Source organism: Eriocheir sinensis, unplaced genomic scaffold, assembly GCF_024679095.1.
Source record: "Eriocheir sinensis breed Jianghai 21 unplaced genomic scaffold, ASM2467909v1 Scaffold422, whole genome shotgun sequence".
NCBI classification, from domain to species: domain Eukaryota; kingdom Metazoa; phylum Arthropoda; class Malacostraca; order Decapoda; family Varunidae; genus Eriocheir; species Eriocheir sinensis.
The window spans coordinates 186,447-207,659 of record NW_026111746.1 but is presented as its reverse complement, the minus strand read 5'-3'; the positions used below and the strand labels follow the sequence as shown (position 1 = coordinate 207,659).

The window sequence follows — 21,213 nt, the reverse complement described above, 5'->3', positions numbered from 1 at the left end:
AAAAGCCCGCTACTCACTGCTCCTAAAAAGAAAGAGGTGGCCGAAAGATAGGTCAGTTTCGGGAGGAGAGGTGTCCTGATTCCCTCCTCTTGAAAGAGTTTAAGTCGTAGGCAGGAGGAAATACAGATGAAGGAAGAGTGTTCCAGAGTTTACCAGCGTGAGGGATGAAAGAGTGAAGATGCTGGTTAACTCTTGCATAAGGGGTTTGTACAGTATAGGGATGAGCATGAGTAGAAAGTCGAGTGCAGCGGGGCCGCGGGAGGGGGGGAGGCATGCAGTTAGCAAGTTCAGAAGAGCAGTCAGCGTGGAAATATCGATAGTAGATAGAAAGAGAGGCAACATTGCGGCGGAATTTAAGAGGTAGAAGACTATCAGTATGAAGAGGAGAGCTGATGAGACGAAGAGCCTTAGCCTCCACTCTGTCCAGAAGAGCTGTGTGAGTGGAGCCCCCCCACACATGAGATGCATACTCCATACGAGGGCGGACAAGGCCCTTGTATATGGACAGCAACTGTGCAGGGGAGAAGAACTGGCGGAGACGGTACAGAACGCCCAGCCTCGAGGAAGCTGATTTAGTAAGAGATGAGATATGAAGTTTCCAGTTGAGATTTTGAGTTAAGGATAGACCGAGGATGTTTAGTGTTGAGGAAGGTGAAAGCTGGGTGTTGTCAAAGAATAGGGGATAGTTGTTTGGAAGATTGTGTCGAGTGGATAGGTGAAGAAACTGTGTTTTTGAGGCGTTGAAGGACACCAGGTTCTTCTTGCCCCAATCGGGAATAATAGTAAGGTCTGAGGCTAAGCGTTCTGCAGTCTCCAGCCTTGAGTCGTTAAGTTCCTGAAGGGTGGGTCTTCTATTAAAAGAAGTTGAATAATGCAGAGTGGAATGGGCGATTACCAACTCCACGAATATTCATAGCCAAACTGAGTGTTTTATTACCAAATTCCCTGTTTGTGTGATTTATTATCTTTTTAAAGAAAGGTCCGCCATGTTATTAATGTTAAAAAAAAATATTAAAATAAATAAAAATAGAAAATCTTCTACTTACCAAGTGCAGCTTGAAGGTTGTAGTGCATTGCTGGAAGGTAGTCAATCAAATAGAGCATCCAAGGAGTCGGAGATACCGTCACATGTAGTGCCATCCACCTTGCGTATATGGTCATACATGTCCACAGAGAATTTCTCCAACATGGGCCTTGTCCACCCTCGTATGGAGTATGCATCTCATGTGTGGGGGGGGCTCCACTCACACAGCTCTTCTGGACAGAGTGGAGGCTAAGGCTCTTCGTCTCATCAGCCTCATACTGATAGTCTTCTACCTCTTAAATTCCGCCGCCATGTTGCCTCTCTTTCTATCTTCTATCGATATTTCCACGCTGACTGCTCTTCTGAACTTGCTAACTGCATGCCTCCCCCCCTCCCGCGGCCCCGCTGCACTCGACTTTCCACTCATGCTCATCCCTATACTGTCCAAACCCCTTATGCAAGAGTTAACCAGCATCTTCACTCTTTCATCCTTCACGCTGGTAAACTCTGGAACAATCTTCCTTCATCTGGATTTCCTCCTGCCTACGACTTGAACTCTTTCAAGAGGAGGGTATCAGGACATCTTTCCTTCCGTATTTGATCTTGCTTTCGGCCACCTCTTTTGTTTCTTTGTTAGGAGCAGCGAGTAGCGGGCTTTTTTTATTATTGTTCTATTTTTTTGTGTGCCCTTGAGCTGCCTCCTTTGTTGTAAAAAAAAAATATATTTACATATAAATGATTTATATCTCACTATTTCAACTTGAAATATACCTTTGAGAGTAGAGAAAAGCTATTCCTTTGAGATTTACACCCTTTAAAACAGTAAACAGCACCTCGCCGATCCACCGCCAACTACTCCTTCCCGCTGCCCCGCCGCTACACGATGGAGTTCATCTACGCCGCCTTGCATGATCGTGCCCTGAGGAGAGAAAGGCGATTTCGCGATCGCCTTGACCCTCTCTCCTTAAGTGACAGGGAGCTCGTGAGCCACTACCGGTTCCTCCGGCATTATTTGATTGAGCTCATCCAGGAGGTTCAGCCTGCCCTAAGGAGGAGGACAAGGAGGTCATATGCAATACCGCCACACACACAAGTTTTGGTGACCTTAAGACTGTTAGCCAGCGGTTCCTTTCAGCACGTCATAGGCGACGTATGCGGTAAGTTCATTCTTATTAGTCCTTTTTAATACTCGGGTTATCACTCTGCAGGCCACCCAAACTCCAACCATTTTACTGTTTTCAAAGTGATTCCTTCACTATTACCATTCTCAGCTAACAGGAACCATGTATAGGATGTGGGAAACAGCAGTAGATTTGGTTAAATTTAGTGGTTAGATTTCACCTAACCAAATAAAAGCTATAACCCAAGTGGTCTGCAGCTCAGCCAAAAATGTAATAAATGGCTTCAAATGCTTATTCCCCTCCCTGGTTTAAAAAATAAAATAAAATACGAGGTTATTATCGCGAGTGAGTGACATGTGGAAGAAAACAATACAAAGTGTGCTGTGTGTGTGCACAAAGTACTTAATAAAGCATAAAAATGCAGCACAGTGAGATGGGTGTACTTCTGGAATAAATACCATTCACTGAACAATCTTTACTTAATTATTCATAATTTTCATAATGATTAAATAAATTTACTTAGAATTTAATTAACTATATATATATATATATATATATATATATATATATATATATATATATATATATATATATATATATATATATATATATATATATATATATATATATATATTTGTTTTTGTTTTTTTCACTCTAAATCAGTGAGGTGCAGCTGATTTATCTTAATTGAAGAAGAGATTTTATTACAATAAGTTTGCAAATTTTACTTGTAAGGGTAAAGGTGATGAGGAAATCCCCAAAATACAATGCTTCAAACAATTAAAAATTAATGCATTTCAGGACTTGCACAGGGCAGTGTCAGCCGTGTAGTCCAGGACGTGACAGCTGTGTTGAGTGACATAGCTCGACAAGAGATAAAAATGACCTCCACGATGCATGCATTGATGGAATCGGCAACAGCTTTTGCAAGAGTTCGGAGTTTCCCTCGGGTTATTGGTGCCATTGATTGTAAGATTCAAAATTACTAGGGACTGACGAATGAGCACATATGATATTGGTCTCAGTAAAAGTACATGAATAGATTTACAATCTGCCTATCACTAAATAATATTTATTTGCATAATGTTTATCAACAGGTACTCATATTTCCATTAAGGCACCCCATGAAAATGAGGCTGCCTACGTGAACAGGAAGAGGTACCACTCTTTCAACATCCAAGTTGTGTGTGATGCTGCTGGTATGATCATCAGCTATTGTGTCATTTCCAGGTAAGTGTTCCTTATTGATGATATCATTTATTGTTAGGCATGTTAATAGTTAAATCACAAACATCCCTTACCTGCTACAGCATTTCTAAAGTTTGATTTTTAGCAAGAATAATTGCAGATTAGCTATTTAGGCAATGGAACTTGAGCATTTGAAGATGCTAAGACTCCACCAGTGTTGGGCACACCAAACATGCTACAGCTTTTCTCTTGAGTCTGGTATTTTTTTCCAGTATTAACATGTCCATGTTTTGGAATCCTTTTTTTTATTCTCCCCTTTTTAGCAGGGTCAAATCACGACTCCTTCATCTGGCACCATTGCGACCTATATGAACGCTTTCGCAGGGGTGAGTTTGGGGACTACCTGCTCCTTGGTGCGTATCTGGAGGGATGTTGATGTTCTTGACAAATGTTGCATTACATGTGTTACATAAATACCTTTTCAGTAAATACTTAGTGTGTTACAGTAGCTTTCTTAAGTAGTTACTTCACATCCTGAAAATGATATCACATGACTGTAATCTTTACAGGCGACAGCGGCTATGCATTAGAGCCATTTTTGATGACTCCAGTCCGCAACCCCACAACAGAACCGGAGGAGCGCTACAATAGGGCCCATACACGGACACGTGTCGTTGTGGAGCAAACCTTTGGAATACTAAAGAGCCGGTTCAGGTGACAAACTTCTTTTCCTTATTCCCAATACCTATGCATTCACATATGCTGGCCATCCATTAGAACCCAGTGAGAACTAGATTATTAACATGTTACAGCAATAAAGTGATTGGAAAGGCAAATTTAAAAAATAAATATTTGGTGTGAAAGTGAGCAGACGTGGGTTTGAATCCCCACGTTACCACCTTGGATTTTTCAGTCACCGCCAAGTGGCCTAAGACTACCCGTATGCCATAGGCGAAGATGTAAAAAAAAAAAGACAAGACGGGAGTGCTTGGAAGATTTGTATTTCAATTGTCTTTGACTCAGTAATTTTGACAACTAACACTATTTACAGGTGCCTTCACAAATCTGGGGTGCCTTGCAGTATGCTCCCATGAAGTGCCTCAACATCATCACCTCATGTTTACTGCTGCACAACCGCTGTGTCCAGCGGGGTATTCCACTTCCCCAGCGGGTACAAATTTATATTTCGGTAAGGTGGAGAGTTAGCTTTCAGACATTCTTTCATATGCTTCCTGTTGGATAAACTTTGTTGAGAACATAGCAACTTTATTTAGTGATAACTTTCAATCATTCAGATTTCTGGCTGCAGCAGTGCAATTGCTATTAATACAGTAGATGTAAAAATGCAACAGTGTATCAGCAGACACATTCAGCAGAGCAAGAGTAATATAGTACTTTGTGAGTACTTTTAAGATCTTATTTCCTCCTTAGCTTGAAGAGGATGAGGAAGAGCAGGATGCTCCTACTGCTGTTCTTGGAGCAGCTGCTGGCCGAGGAGCTGGAAGAGCAGTACGTGAAGCAATAATTGCTAATTTCTTTGGGTGAAATGGTGAGGTGTGTATTTTATCGGTCACTCTTGAGTAAGAGCTCAGTAAGTTTGTCACACATGAGTCCCCTTTTCTGGAATCCATACTGTTTACTTGTTATTAAATTATGCTCTTCTAGAAATCTCGTCTATTGTTTCTTTATCACTTTTTCACATATTTTACATAGTACACTGGTCAATTACACGGGTCTGTAGTTCAGGGGTTCTTCCTTTCTTCCACTTTTGTATATAGGGACCACTTCGGCCCTCCGCCACTCCTTAGGTACTGTACCAGTATTTATCGGTGTGTTGGTGTGTGTGTGTGAGAGAGAGAGAGAGAGAGAGAGAGAGAGAGAGAGAGAGAGAGAGAGAGAGATGAATGTATTAAAATATTCGCAAGTATTTTCTCTTTTGAGACCTTACTCAAAGTAAGTTAAACATGTGACAATGTTCTGTATTTTAGACTAATTAAAATGTACATAGTGTACAAGTCTCTGTGATTTTTCCTTGTGTGCTTGTGTTTCGGGCCCTGTGAGCATGTTAATGCAGTTTGTCTTCTGGTCACCCCCTTAAAAGTTGTTCTGCCAGCCCCTTAACCGTCAGGCCTCACAATTGATCCCTGACACGCAAACCAATATTCAAGAATTAAGAATATTTTAAGTTACGGCAAAAATATATTGAGCAATCCTCACATGTATAAAAAAATATTGAATGACAAAAACTATTACACTTAAACCAATAATCATAAACTTATTGTAATATTATAAAAAAAATAATTAGAAACTAAGGAACTATAAATGAGATCAAAATACATACTGCAGAATGGGGATATCCAGCAGGAAAGGAATGTCAGTCCCATGAGGTTTAGTTTAACCCGGTAGCAGCGGGGATCATGTTTCTTAATGGTACTTCTAAGCAAGAAAAAAAATTGAGAAAAAAATCATCACTCACACAAACCATTTCATAATATATATCGAAGCATTTGTGATCAGTTTATGTATCATCTATTTTGGGGGGTTTAAATCATGGCACACATTTGGCCCGTCGCTGCTACTGGGTTAATCATACCTTTTTAGGCACACTGTTTGTGAATTGCATATGTAAGGCTGTTTTTAGTAAAAAAAAATGTTACCTGAATTACACGGTTGGAAACTATGTCATTGAAGATGCAAAATATGTTTTTGATATTTTTTATCTCTTTATGCATCATGATGTTCCACTAGAAAATGGCCAGGAAAGAACCGTCCTACACTGAAGATGATGATACCTGTGGTCCGGCATCTGTAAATGATGTTAGGACTATACGCAAGGCAGGTAACGTCCTGTTCATGAACATTATACAGGCAAGATAGAAAACATGACGTGCTGAATTTAAAAAATATAAAATATAACACAACTTGGCAAAAATTAAAGTTCAGTGTATGATGGTTCTCTCTGAATTTTTTTTATAGTGGCATATCATAATGCACTAAGAAAAAAAATATGGAATGATTCCTGTCGTGCTGGATATCCCCTTTCTGTGGTATGCATTGGCTTGACAAACACCATCAAAGATCTTAAAGTTAATAATGAAAATGATTATATAAACTATTCTTATATAGAAATATTCAAATCTTAATTTATGAAAATAATAACTTAAAAAAAACTACTTTCTTGAACTGATAGCCCCCGTTATGGCCATCAGTGCCTCGCCTATTTCCCAAAGACTTTGGCCAATATCCTGTACATGGTTGCCTAAATTTCCCATTTCAGTAAAACCTCGGGCGATATCCCGTAGATGGTTTCCATTCGTCCGTTGCTCCTCCACCAGGTCCTTCAGCAGACCTTGAATTTCCTTTTGGGTAGGAAGGAACTCAGGAACCAGTTGTAACTCGTGACCTGATGAATATGCAATTCATGAGGATACATCTGCTATTTGACGAGCATGTTCTGATGAATAGTAATGCCATTTAGTATTCCAGCAGAAGCAATGATAAATTTTGAGTTGCCAACACTGCACACAAGTCAGTGTCACAGTGTGCACTGTGGAGCGGCCGGCGGCGGGTGTGAGTCGTGTGGTAGGTGACCGTCTGCTCTTCCTTGCTGTATTTTGAAATGCTTTTCTGTGCAATGTAAGTTTGCTGAGGTTCTTTGGTATCTTTTGCTGTACTGTGGTAGTTAGTTATAATAAGTGCATAATATTAGCTGTAACTGGTGAAATAACTCATTCATAACCCGGTAGCCTAGCTACGTACTTTACTTTGTTTTCTCGTGATTTTTAATTTTTTTTTACTTAAATTCTCTCATTTTTTTCCTAATATTGTAATACTGTATGTGCCAATGGCAGATTCGTTGTCATAATATTTATTAATATAGTAGCCTACTGCATAGTGTAAGTGCATAATGTTTTTTTTTAGTTTCCAGAATGTGTCCGTAGTCATATGAGTAGGCATAGCCTACTGCATAGTGTAAATGCATAATGTTATTTATAGAGTATACCTTATTGTTCCCAAGCAGCCCGAAGACTCCGACGATTCAGTTAAGGACCCTGAAGAGGTTTTCCAAACTTTTATCACCACTGGGATTTGATGAGGGCCACTCGGAAAGGTAAGAAGCTATTCTCCATTGGTGGTTCATCTACCCACATGAAAAATAGCTTAAATACGTAGTGCTTGACTAATTTCGGTGCCTAACATCAGCAAGAAGTGTAGCAAACAAAGAAAATAAGTGTTATTCTGATTATAAGTGCCTGCTGGTCGAGGCATCGTGACGTGTGACACGAATTATTTTGTTAATGTGCCTTTCCGTCGATTCTCCCCATCGTGTGATCCGAGTTATTACTTATATTTACATGTTCGTGGAGAAGGAAACAATACTTGTGACAACATTAAAACAAAAAGTAAAGTGGGGAGCATGCGCATTTGCTGCGCGTGGCTGCAGGCGCTCATCTCCCTTTGAGCCTGTGGTGGGAATAAACACTTTACCCAGGGACAGAAGGCCGGTCTGAGTTCCGGGCTGCCTAAGTTTACCTTCTCGGGAAGCTGGGGAACAACCCCTGACTGATACCCGGTACCCATGCACTGCTGGGTGGACAGGGACGAGGGGTAAAGAGTCTGCCCATCTGACTCTGCTCCACCCGGGGATGATACATTCACATGGTTCGGTCTGTGGACATTGGTTTCAGTTTAACGGTGATTGAGCGTCTAAATTTAACCAATTACTGTCTTGGGCATCGAAATGCCGGGTGGGACGGTCACCGAGGCAAAAGTGAAAAGTATAGTAGGAAAGCGAGCTTCTGAAACATTCCAAGATTAACTATGACTCATTGGGTAGCCGCATAAGGCGTGTCTCGCCTCGTGCAGGGTCCGAACTGGAGCACGCAGCGCTACCACGTGCCTTCGGGTGCGGTGGGGTTGTAGGGTACTAATGTACAAGGTACTCAGAAGTCTCTCAAGCTTCCCGTGTATTGACGCTGGGGAAGAGCCTACACCTTCCCAAAATGAAACCTTGGTGTGCTTCTTACACAACGGCCAGAAAATTGACCGGGGAATTGAGTGAGAATATTACTAGTGAAATGCAATGAAAGATGATTGAATAAACTCGCTGATGAGGTGCAGCGAAGAAAGATGTACCGGCCAAAGAGGTATATGGGCAAAAAGGCTGTGGTGCTCATTAACCAGCGACAATATACACTCGCTGTTCGACTGTATCATAGTTCGTCAGCATCCTCCAGCGGGCTAAGACTTGGCATCGCTCACTTCCTTCGATTTGATGCTGACACCCTCGTCTTGCCCGCACAACCCTCTCTTTCATGAGTAGCTTCACGGCATTAGATGCGGCTCCTCGTGGCGGCTCACGTTTTAACTGTGTTTCCCAATGCGATCAGCCTTCAATGCAGCGACCCCTCTCTCTTAAGGTGATGGTTACTCTACTCTCCGTGCGAAAACGCATCCCGATGGTGACGCCGCACGCAATGTCGTCGGTCCGATCCCGCGAAGGTGGCGGATGGGGAATCCTCTTTGAGGGTACACATAAGTGTCGCGGACCAACTTGGCCTATATGAAGGAAAACTCACATTCCAAACCCCTACTATATGTAGGTGTCTTTAAATATATGTTATATGCAAACTACAATTGTATATCTATTACAGGTAGATACCAAATAAAACAGGAGGGCCTGGCTTCGTCGGAGGGACGAGAAGTTCAATCCCAATCCCGGTGCCGTGGCTGGGCTGGGATTTCCGCCGCCGAGTGGCAAGACCCGCAACCATCACCCTAAACCCACCACCACCTATCAACCCACCTATCAGGGGACAGGAGATTAGAGGATCAAAGCAGCATCTGGGAGGGCAAATGACCACTATAAACACACACGCCACTATAACTCAGGCCTGCGCCCACAGGACGCCTACCGGACCAGGGACTAAGGAAAAAGATCAGGATCCCCGGGATGGGATCCACCGGGAAGAAGCCTACCGGCGCAATAGGCTGCAATGTAAAAAAAAAAAATAAAAAAAAAAAAAAAAAAAAAAAATGACAGATAAGCAGAGCCAGAGCAGAGAGTCTGATATAGACGACTCAGACCGTGATGAACACTTCGATGTGCGAAAGTATCATCAAGCTACAAAGCGAACAAAAGAATGCCTGTCCTTTTCAGAGGAAGAGGCAATCCTATCGAAGTACCCAAAAGAACTCTGGGAACAAATGGAACGTAGAAACAAGAGCCAAATTGAAGATCAGAGGCCAGGTATGTATATGTATATAAGTATATGTATGTTATATATCTTATGCATGAGGATTATAACTCTTGCGTTCTACTTTTGTATGATCGCTTGAATGATTGATCATTCATTTCAGGCTGTAGTCAATGGACTGACGGTAGTGCACAGCCCACACCAGCAGAGCAAAACCCTGCAGGTACGAGTTGTTTTCTGCAAGGAAATTATTTGGCAAATGTGACTGTGTTCGAACAATGTGTTGGTACATGACTAGCTTTTACAAACAGGTTCTCCCCCAAGTGCCTCATCAGAGGATGAAACAGGGGGTGACATGTCTGTGCCAAGGCCAAGGTTAACCGAGGATGAAATGGAGCTACTTGCCTGCCAAACCCAAGGCATGGGCACCTCGGAAATCCTTGAGAAGGGTGTCTTGAATCCTGCAAAACGCAGACGGATCAAGAAGACGTTTGAAGAGCATGGGATTGTCCCAACTCTGAAACAGGTGGAAAGTCATTTTGCATCTCAACTCGCCTACCATGAAGGGGAAATAAAAAAAGTTACAAGAGATGGAAGAATCATGGAAGACGTTGGCAGAAGAATTTTGGCTGGGTCTGAAGGATAAGCAGGCTGCCAGACTTCAGGCACACCTCGGGGAGCACCGGCCACGTCCAAGGAAAAGGGGTGCTGTGAGCAGGTTGCAGTAAGTAAAATCATGTAAAACTGAAACTGATTTTTGCACAACACCAATGCTAACTGTCCAGTTCAAAATGTAATACTCATTGGTAGTTCTATTACAGGCGGTTATGCCCACTGGCGGGATGTGGTGGAAGGCGCATTAACATCAGGCGACACCTCAGTCAGTGCCATAAGCATCTTAACAAAAGTGATATTGATACGTTGATTGAATAATATTCTTCATTGCAAAAAGTAGTGCGATCAAAGATGCCGAAAAAAGCCTCCAGTTAAAGACAGCTCCAGCAAACAAAAGATCAGTAAAAATTATCCTTCCAGACAGTGCTATGTCTGCGATAAACAAGTAAAAAGACTTGACATTCACGTTGAGAAGAAACACTCCGTGAAGCGGCGAACAAATACGTTCATGGGTATCATGCGCCAATCTCTGGTGCTATAGCAGGGCACTGATGAAATTGAAACTGTGGAGGTGGCATCTAGGAAATTAACCATTTTCCTAACAGATGGAATAAAATAATTCCTGAACCATTTTGAGGAGTATTTGAGGATCTGCGCTCCGCACGCTGACTCAACCAGAAGAGCGCAAAGGCGAATGGTGAATAATGTTCTCACCCACATAGTTTAGAACGAGATTCTGACGACCCTGAGTGACTCTGCCATCTGTAAGCTACTGTTGAAAATAGATGATACTGAACCTCTTGGATTCTTGCCCAGCAAAAAAAGAGATGTTCAGTGTGGGTTACAAAAGAAAAATTGTAGATGCATACAAACGAGCTGTTGCATGCTTGGAATGGTCGGATGATGAATTGTATCATGTAGAGAAGGATGAGGCACGTGTAACAGACAAACGCCTCCTCATTACAACAAGTATGCAATTATGCATGCCATGTGCTATATAACTAATATAATGATCTCTTCTCAATACTTTGCGTTATTTATACAATTGTTTCCGCAGTGAAATACCAAAAGGAGGGGGTCATTGAGAAGGGCCAAGCCCGACGTAAGAAAGAATTATAGAACGTCACATTGGAAGTAATCGATAAAATCCTAAAATCCGATTACATCAAGAACACCTCTGGCAATGCTAAGAAGTGCTTGACTAACCCAGAAGTGACACCTTTGGCCCTGAGCGACTTTACCAAACTCAGAGACGTCCACATCCTTACATTGATTATTCAATTGTTGGTGGTAGCGAGTGTTCTCAAATGCTAATAGGTTCCCGGATAGAGAAACTCAATATCCGTCAGGGTGACTTTATTGGATAAAAATCACAAAGGTCATGGGCACAAACAAAACATAAAGAAAAGGTGTTTGTGTGGGTATGCGTTTGTGTGAATGTTATGAAGTGTGGGTGACATTTAAGTGTTGGTGTATGTGTGGAACAATGTGTAAAAGGAATGTATAGCAGGACGAGGACAGACAGTAGAAGATAAACGAAGACAAGGAAAGTTAACAATGAAGACGCGACAAGACAGACTGGCAGACACATAGTGACGATGGACATTACATGTTGGGTCCGCTCTGCAGCGCCCATTTTCTTAATTGTCACTGAGGGGAAGGAGCACGCAGTTGAGCGGTGACTGCTACACAATCAGTAAGAAGACCCATGGAGTTTGCTGAGTTCACACTGGGGGAATATCTCGATATGGAGGAGAGGAGGACAAAAGGGTCTGAGCCTGAAAACTACTACGTGATTCGAGTTGCGAGGCATAAAATAGCTCAGCAAGGTAATTACGGTTTACTTCTATGGCATATATTACCCAATGATCTTTTAAGATTGACGAAAAAATGTATTCCTAAGTATGAGTAATGGGTTATTTTCTTTGCAGGACCCTCGCTCCTCTATCTGGAGGAATCTGGCAGAAAGGTGTCAGATGCATACATGTTGTTCTACCGGTCGGTGGCAACGTCCTGCATTGCCCCAAGCTGCCTAGTGTTTCCAAATAGGTTTCAAATAACGGAGGCCAAATGTTGCTCAAAAATAACATTTCCCAATCTGAGCAGGATTGTGAATAGGACGGCGATTGCGTCCACATCCCATTGCAAGACTACTTCAAGGATACTTCGCCGCTCCCAGATATCAGCTCTCTGGGAAAAATGTAATGACCCAGCCTGGAAGCAGAAGGTCGTTGAGCACTAGGTATTATGACTATTCCAGTAGTTAGTAGTGGCCACATTGAGGCAGATGAGGGATGGCTACACAAATGACGATGCACACACCCTCCCCGAGGGCGTTCCCGGTGTGCAGCATAAGAACACGGCTGAGGTTTACCCTACCCGCCAGATGAGATGTGTCAGTTTTACCGGCGGGGGGGGGCTTTTAGAGGGGTCAGCGGAGATAGGTAGCATGTTTCTCACCATAGGTAGATTCACGACAAGAATTCACCAAATCAGACGGCTTAGTTGTCGGACTAAATTTCTCACTTTCCCTGAGGTTACCTATCCCATAGGAGCCCATGTTAAAAAAAAGGCTCACTGAAGTCCGACAGGTAGAAAGTGAGAAACTAAACTTGAGAAGTCTGTCGCGAGACAGGTTAGTTTAACCCTACTGTTGGCAGTTGTGTCGTTGATACAGCAGTCCTGCTCAGTACGAGAGGAACAGCAGGTCCTGACATATGGTTCCGCTCTTGGTCGATCGGCCAGTGGAGCGAGGCTACGTCCGTGGGATTATACCTGAAAGCCTCTAAGGCAGAATCCCGGCTGGATGACCAACGATACCGCGTATAGCCTGCATCGGGATGGTCACCATTGAATTTTCGAGATATTCGCTCCCCGTTCATTCGCAGGCGGGATTAGAAGATGGTCCGTGCAGAGGGAACTCGGGAGTGCCTCGACAAACAGGTTCAGGCTCTCTCCCCCTTAGTAGAGAACACCAAGATGCTGATGTGCCGTACCGAATCGTTCGCAAACGACTTACGTACCTGTCACGGTGTTGTTGGCGGCAAAGCAACATCCTCACTGGGAACTCCCAGTGTTGGAGGCATCTAACAGAGATGTATCTAATTTCCATGCACAATTTTGATCTAATTCAATTTATGGTCACACTTTAAGTTATTTCGAAAGCGCTTTTAATATCTGCCCAAACTGTTAACTCGCTTAAATTTATAACAATGCCTTCGAACCTTAAGTGTGACGTCTGTCCCGGACGATTTGCAGTTCAGTACTTCCAGCTGAGTAAAACTTGCCGCCTCTGCGTTCAAAGATTACAACTTCAGAGGACTGTGACTGAATGGAAAGTCAAACATAACAATCTTGAAACGATATTCGAAGCCATTCAGGAATTTGTTGCAAACAATGTGGCAGTGACTCCATCATCGATGGTGGAGAGGCCCTCCACCGAGACTGTGCCCTCTCCAGACGAATCTCCTGCTTCACGGGAGGACGTGTTACTTGCCTCACAGGTTGACTCCCAGCCTGCCTCACAGGCTAACCCCCAGCCTGCCTCACAGGCTAACCCCCAGCCTGCACCACAGGCTAACCCCCAGCCTGCACCACAGGCTAACCCCCAGCCTGCCTCACAGGACAACCACCAGCCTGCCTCACAGGCTGAACCCCAGCCTGCCTCACAGGCTAACTCCCAGCCTGATTCACAGGCTAACTCCCAGCCTGCCTCACAGGACAACTTCCAGCCTGCCCCACTTAACGCTTCTCTTCCTGCTTCACAGGATGTCGGGTTCCAACCTGTAAGGAATGGAGCCAAACCGAAGCAGGCAACCAAGGATTTACTGACCCCCACTACATTCAATAGGTTCCAGGTGCTGGCAGGCACCATGGAGGATGAGTTTGAGACTCGCCTAGTTGGGGACTCCATGGTGCGTGGCCAGCTGGTTGAGTTATGTGGTCATTCATCAAACGGCCGCAGAAAACGTTACCGCTATCCAGGTGCCAGACTGGATGACATTACCGCAGGGTGCGATGATGTCACAAGAAATGCCGATCGAAACACCTTCTTTGTCATTCACGCGGGGACAAATGACGTAAAGACAACCCGTTCTGAGGAACTGCTTGAGAAATACCCCAAGATGATCAAACAGTATAAACGTAAAACGGATGCCAGTAACATCATAATCTCAGGAATCCTCCCGAGGGTCGGTGCCGAACCTAGCTTTTACAGTAAGGCCTTCAGCACAAACAACAGACTTCAGTCCCTTTGCTCACGAGAAAACGTCCAGTTCGCTAACTTGTGGAACAGTTTTTACTACGATTCAGACTTGTTCCTTGGTGATGGCATCCACTTAAGAGCAGCCCGTTTCGGGAGATGGTCTGTGACCAAGTGGCTCTTCGAAAGCCAAAAAACGCGGAGGCGAGAACACCAGCAGCTCCACCGTAACTTGGCAGAGGACATATCCTATATACGGATAACGTCTTCACCAGCCCTCTGCTTGTCAGTTACCTACACGACATGGAAACAGGTATATGTGGGACGGTCAAGGCTAAAAGGAAACACATGCATCGCCATGAAAAAGTGACTCAAAAGGGTGAAATGCACTTCTACGCTGCCAACAATAGAAGTAAAAAATTGGACTGAGTCCGTTCCAAAACGATGACAAGTAGGACGTATCGGTTAAGTACGAATTCGGATTAAGCCCGTTCACGTTACTTAAGATGACAAGAACGCGTCGGTTACGTAAGAATTCGGACCGAGCCCGTTCACGTTACTTAAGATGGCAAGGACGCGTCGGTCAAGTAAAAATTCGGACTGAACCCGTTCACGTTACTTAAGATGACAAGGACGCGTCGGTGAAGTAAGAATTCGGACTGAGCCCGATCACGTTACTAAAGATGACAACCCAGCAAACACAAGTACGTCGGGCCTCCAGCGGGCCGACGTGTGTTGTTGCGGCGGCCCGACAGTGCAAAACTCTGTCGGCCCGATGTCCTTTCTGCTCATTGTTTTAACGGAGGCCCGACGTAGTATACCGGTCTCCCATATGCCGATCATATAGTATGCTAGCCCCAGCCCCACTCACCCACTTCCCCCTTCACTTTTACCACAAGCCGCACTGGCTTTATATATATATATATATATATATATATATATATATATATATATATATATATATATATATATATATATATATATATATATATATATATATACGTATACATAGGGACATAATAAATAAATGTACAGCAACGACTGAAATTATAATTCTAAATATAGTATACTAAGGTTACTTAACTAAATCAATAAAAAAATTAATTTGCATGATAAATTATACCATGTTGCAAATCACTTTTGCATGTCACATATAAATCAAACTAAGTAAGAATCTTGAAGAGTATAATAATCAGTCACCTAATATATGTATTACTGGCGATAATGAAACTTCATTGTCCACTTTGAAAATTACAGCAGTAAAATATAATGGTCTTAAACAAAATTATAGACACCTGTAATAGTTTGTGGTAGTTGTCATTACAACTTCAACTAAATTTGTTCCCATACATATATTCATCGTGCAACATACATATATGTCAAACCATTTAAATTTATATTAATTATGATGATATATCAGCTATATAGCTCCCTTCTAATTTACCATACCCTTATTATTCTGGTTCAGTTATCTTTCCCATAGTTAATGTTAACTTTGCCAGAAATGGCGCATGAACTAGACAACAACCGTTATGTAACTGCTGCTCATTCGTAATTATTCCACTACCTGAACTTGTTTTGGTCCTCCGGCCCATAATTTGAACACAGAAATCCTAGTCATTAACAGTAAGCTACATGTAGGTAGGCTACTTTAAGTAAAAAATATAAATAAATAAATAGATAAATAAATAAATATATAAAATCTAGATTCTTAATTAGTCCGTATAAAATTGTTACTTTTCTATCGCTGTTAGCTGCTACCATCCTGAACATTACTGTTATAAGTATGTTGTGAAGTCCTGTAGTTAACAAAAAAAAATAATAAATAATAAAAATCATTATGTACTTACATTATGCAGTAGGCTATGCGTACTCCTAGGCCCACGGACACGTCCTGGAAATTAATAGTAAAAAAAAAAAGATGCGCTTACACTATGCAGTAGGCTATGCCTATCCATAAAAAAGCATTATGCATTTACACTATGTAGTAGGGTATGCGTACTCCTATGCCCACGGACACGTTCTGGACATTAATAAAAAAAAGCTATATACACTTATGATAGCGCATCACTAGGCAGTAGGCTATGCGCTATCATATGACTATGGACACATTCTGGAAACTAATAAAAAAGCATTATGCACTTACACTATGCAGTAGGCTACTATATAATAAATATTATAACAACGAATTTACATTGCACAGAAACACGCACGTCTCACACCCGCCGCCCCCGACGTCACAGTGCACACTGACTCGTGTCGCGGCGGCGTGCAGGGAAGTGGAACACATCACCCGACTTTTTTTTCGCATCACATTATGGGTATAGAACTCCACGAAGTACACAAGTTCATTTTAATTTACATATATTAATAATGATAACACAATGATTGATTTACCAAAAAAATCAATCGAAGAGGGGGGATCCACGTCACTGGTGAATGTTAATTGTGCTATATGTGTGTGAGTGTGTGTGTGTACATAAGTGTATATACTATATGCCCATGGTCGTTTGCAGTTTCTGGAAAGACCGATGGATTCATTATCCATCACGCATTTACAGCATGTCACTGCAGGAAACGATAATTAAAGTCGATTTGACGTCAGGAATTTTGCTGACGGTGGACGCCCTTCTGCCGACGGTGCTGGTTTGCTGGGAAGGACGCGTCGGTCAAGTAAGAATTCGGACTTAGCCCGTTCACGTTTATACTTAAGATGCCAAGGACGCGTCGGTTAAGTAAGTGATCCAAAGCTTGTTTATCGAAACTTTCTTGCTCTAAGTAGAGGTGTATCTTAAGGACATACCTTAACGAACAGGAATCTGCAAAGCTTAGTATTTCTTATAATTATTTACTCTGCGCTGGCTTTACTTTGTATTGCAGCTGACCGGCCGCCCTGATGACCAACTCTTCCCTAGCTCGGCTCATGAGAAGGGCGTCTCCGTGGCCGAGTGGTTAAGGCGGGGCATACCCGCCTCGTTGATCGCTGGTTTAATCCCAGACGGAAGCAGGATTTTTTTTTTCTCGTGTTTCGTTACACAGCTTTCTTATGCATGCCATGACGTCACGCTGCCTTCCAATTGGGGGAGGGGGGTCCGTTAGCATGATATACTATAAAGGCGGCCTTACACCTGGCAATTCCTAGTCGGCAATACGGGCTCGGCTGCATATTTCATCTCGGTCTGGGTCTGGGAGCCCTTCTCGTGGCAAGTTTTCTGCAGCTGAGCGCGTCCGACTTGTATTGCCGAGTGGCGGCTGAGTACAACATGGCGCCAATAATAACACAAGAAATGTATGCAGATACAGACAAGATCTGGAGCCGAGATGCCGAGGTGGCATTATTAGAAGTGAGGCAGCATCGACACTTGTGGGATCCACAAGATAAGCTGTATAAGAAGCTGAGTCTACGGAGAACGACGTTTGAGAGAGTGGCAGCAACATTACGAGAAATGTTTATCTCTTTGCGAAATATCGAAGGAGGTAAGGAAAGAATATTTTCGTGTATTATATAATCACACTATGTAATGTCTGGGGGTTGCGATGGCATGTTCCTCCCTTCTCTTTTGTTGTTAAATGCAACAATAAACAATCAATCAATACTACTTATGATAAAACTCGTTTACTTAAAGTATTTCTACAATATTAGGCTAATGGACCAGACTCATTCTGGTTTTAAGATATGGTAGTAGCCTTTTGGGGTGTCTGGGATGAATTCATGCCCTTGCATTTACTAGCAGATTACGTCTTGATGCTCCCGGCTTCTCCTCCAACGTGTGAACGTACTTGCTCCCGAGAGCACCCAGCTGGTCTAGCCGCTAGATCGTCGCGGCTGTATTGCCGACTAGGAATTGCCAGGTGTAAAGCCGCCTTCAGGATAGCTCACTGAAACGTCATCGATGACGTCATGACTGCGGTATGCCACCTGGTTCACTCTCACGGGGCATAAAATGTACTAGGAAAACCTTATTTATTCTTATTCATGGTCAGATATTTGGTCTTTTTTAATTGCTAAGGATAAGTCATTAAATTATGCAGCTGTTGTGTTCGCTAATAGTTTACAATAATATAAATAATGTGGTAAACAAGCTGCAGAAATATTGATTGCTGTTTACCATCGATGCTTAAGTTTTCTTAACTTTTCTTAACATTAGCTTTCTACAGCTTAATTTGCAGGGGTAACTAATCCTGTCATATAATGAAAGTAATATATATATATATATATATATATATATATATATATATATATATATATATATATATATATATATATATATATATATATATATATATATATATATATATACCTTTATATTGTATAATATTTACACAAAATTTTAGCTAGATGAATTTCCCTTTACCAAACTTTCACTATGGAGCTTTATTGGCTTTTCTTTAATGCTATCGCTTTCTTGGAAAATGTTTGGACCTCACCCGCGCAGACTTCACCCTCACTTTATTAATATTTTCGTTTGCAGGCCAAAATCCACTTCTTCAAGGTATGTTTGTCTCTAGGAAACCTAATTAACTTAATAACTTGACGACTTTCCGCAGTTGAGCCACTGTAACACCCATATACACCTCAAATCACCATTTTCACTGAGCACGCTACTTTGATATAACATAGTGTTGTGCTGGAAGCTTCCCCCGGGGACTATGGGCCTCTGGAAGACTGCGGGAGGAGCGAGCAGGGGGGGCGGGGAGCAAGGCACCGCCAGCGCCCCGCGGGGCCAGCGGTCAGGCGCCAGGCCAACTCGCCCAAACGGAGTATTTGTAACAGTTTATACTGCCGTGCTATACAAGGCTGTGATCTCTGCAGTATTCTACTTTAAGGACTCGTATTTACTCTATCTCTGTATTCATTCCCATCTAGTGCTTGGGCAATGTTCTCCGTCCCCACATTTTATTTTCTTATTGTCCAGGGGGAGGTTCCGCCCCCCCTCCCTTGTTGTGCATTCCTTTTTACTATTGTATATTTTTAGTTTCATAGTGCTACCTACACGTGTACTAATAGTTGTATAATCACACACTGTCCTGTCTGGGGATTGGGACGGCATGTTCCTCCCTTCTCCCTTGTTGTTTACCTGCAACAATAAACTATCAATCAATCAATCAACTGTAGCAGTACCCAAGGATGATATACTATAAGGACAGCTCACTGAAACGTCATCGATGACGTACTGACTGCGGTATGTCACTCTCACCCTGCTGTCACGGTATAAAATGTACTAGAAACCAACCCTTTATTCATATTCATGGTCAGATTTTGCGTTTTTTTTTTTATTGCTAAGGATATGCAATTAAATTAGGCAGCTGTTGAGTTGGCAAACAGTGCAGGACAACATAATCATTTGAGAAATATGTTAGAAAAAGGAACCGAGAAACACTGCTGTCCACCACACACCGGAGCTGACGTTCTCTCAAATTTCACCAACACCCACCCACTACAACTTTACAGGGGTAACCAATCCTGTCATCAATATCGTTATAGATAATATATAAGTTGGTATAGTCTTTGTGTATTCTTACGTATACATTGATCCCTTTATACATTAATTACATTAGCCATTTGATATAATTTTCCTGATCCAACAGTAATACTTCAATTAATATATATCTATGTTAGCTATTTTGATGACAGGATTAGTTACCCTGCAAAATTACAGAAAACGCATGCACCGATACATGGCAGACAGTAACATTTCTCATCAACCTCCACATAACATATTTCTCAAATATCTCCACCACTGGCCACCTCAACAGCCGCCCAATTCAACCACATAATTATCCCCAGCAACCAAAAAAATATAATAATAAAAAAAAAAAAAATAAATAATAAAAATAATAAAAAAAATATTATAATAATAATAATAAATAATAATAATAATAAAATAATAATAAAAAAAAAATAACGCAAAATCTGGCCATGAATGAATGACAAGATCAATAAGTAATGGCCCCCCAATACACATTATATGAATCAGATTGCATACGCGGTGCATTGTGGGTAAAATAAATGCTTAGTGAGCTATCCTTATAGTATATAATCCTTGGCAGTACGCGTGGCAATTCTGTGGTCCAACTTCTTCCTCTCCCTCCTCCTTTTATTCCTTTTCGTCTTGTCCTCCTTCCTTCCACCATTACTACAGAAGCCCTCGCTGCTATACACCTCCTCTCATCAGCACAGCCACTTTCAACCCTCCCACACTACTTACGACCCTCATATACCTTTTGTTCAACACCCAACATGACCCCTCTACCATACCAAACCCCTGCCATAACTACCATAACCCCTTGTAACAATCTGCCGTACTTGACTACCCCGCAAAACCTACTCCAAACTCGCTACCATACATTCCCATAACCACCATGAAAACTCTCTCTCTCTCTCTCTCTCTCTCTCTCTCTCTCTCTCTCTCTCTCTCTCTTTGATGGCATGTAGCAACGGTTATTCTGAAGGGGGGACCTTGATTCTTCCGTCTGTCTGTCTTGCTGACTGGCTGGCTGAATGAATATGTGGATCTCTCTCTCTCTCTCTCTCTCTCTCTCTCTCTCTCTCTCTCTCTCTCTCTCTCTCTCTCTCTCTCTCGTTCAGCGTCGGGCAACGAAAATGATCCCTTCCTTGCGCAACAAATCCTACGAAGAAAGGCTTTCTACCCTTAACATGTTCTCTCTTGAGAAACGTCGCCTCCGAGGAAAACTGATCGAATGTTTTAAAATACTTAATGGTTTCACGAATGTAGACAGATCAACATTGTTTATGATCGATGACACTTTGCGCACGAGGAACAATGGCGTAAAACTCAGATGTAGAGAAATAATTCAGACTGCACCAAATTTTTCTTCACCAACGTTGTAGTGCGAGAATGGAAT

General features: G+C 42.3%; 1 long non-coding RNA gene across 2 annotated transcripts; it reads left to right on the top strand.

Annotated features, from left to right (window-relative positions):
* The first annotated feature begins 2,004 nt into the window (after positions 1-2,004).
* LOC126992231 (uncharacterized) lies at positions 2,005-5,112 on the top strand. 2 transcript variants are annotated; one of them, XR_007746371.1, is made up of 7 exons: positions 2,005-2,181; positions 2,947-3,114; positions 3,243-3,375; positions 3,657-3,746; positions 3,903-4,047; positions 4,385-4,522; positions 4,765-5,112. It is a non-coding gene; the product is annotated as an uncharacterized LOC126992231 (long non-coding RNA). The 2 variants fall into 2 exon arrangements; XR_007746370.1 differs by having other exon boundaries at positions 3,243-3,746.
* The last annotated feature ends 16,101 nt before the right edge of the window (positions 5,113-21,213 follow it).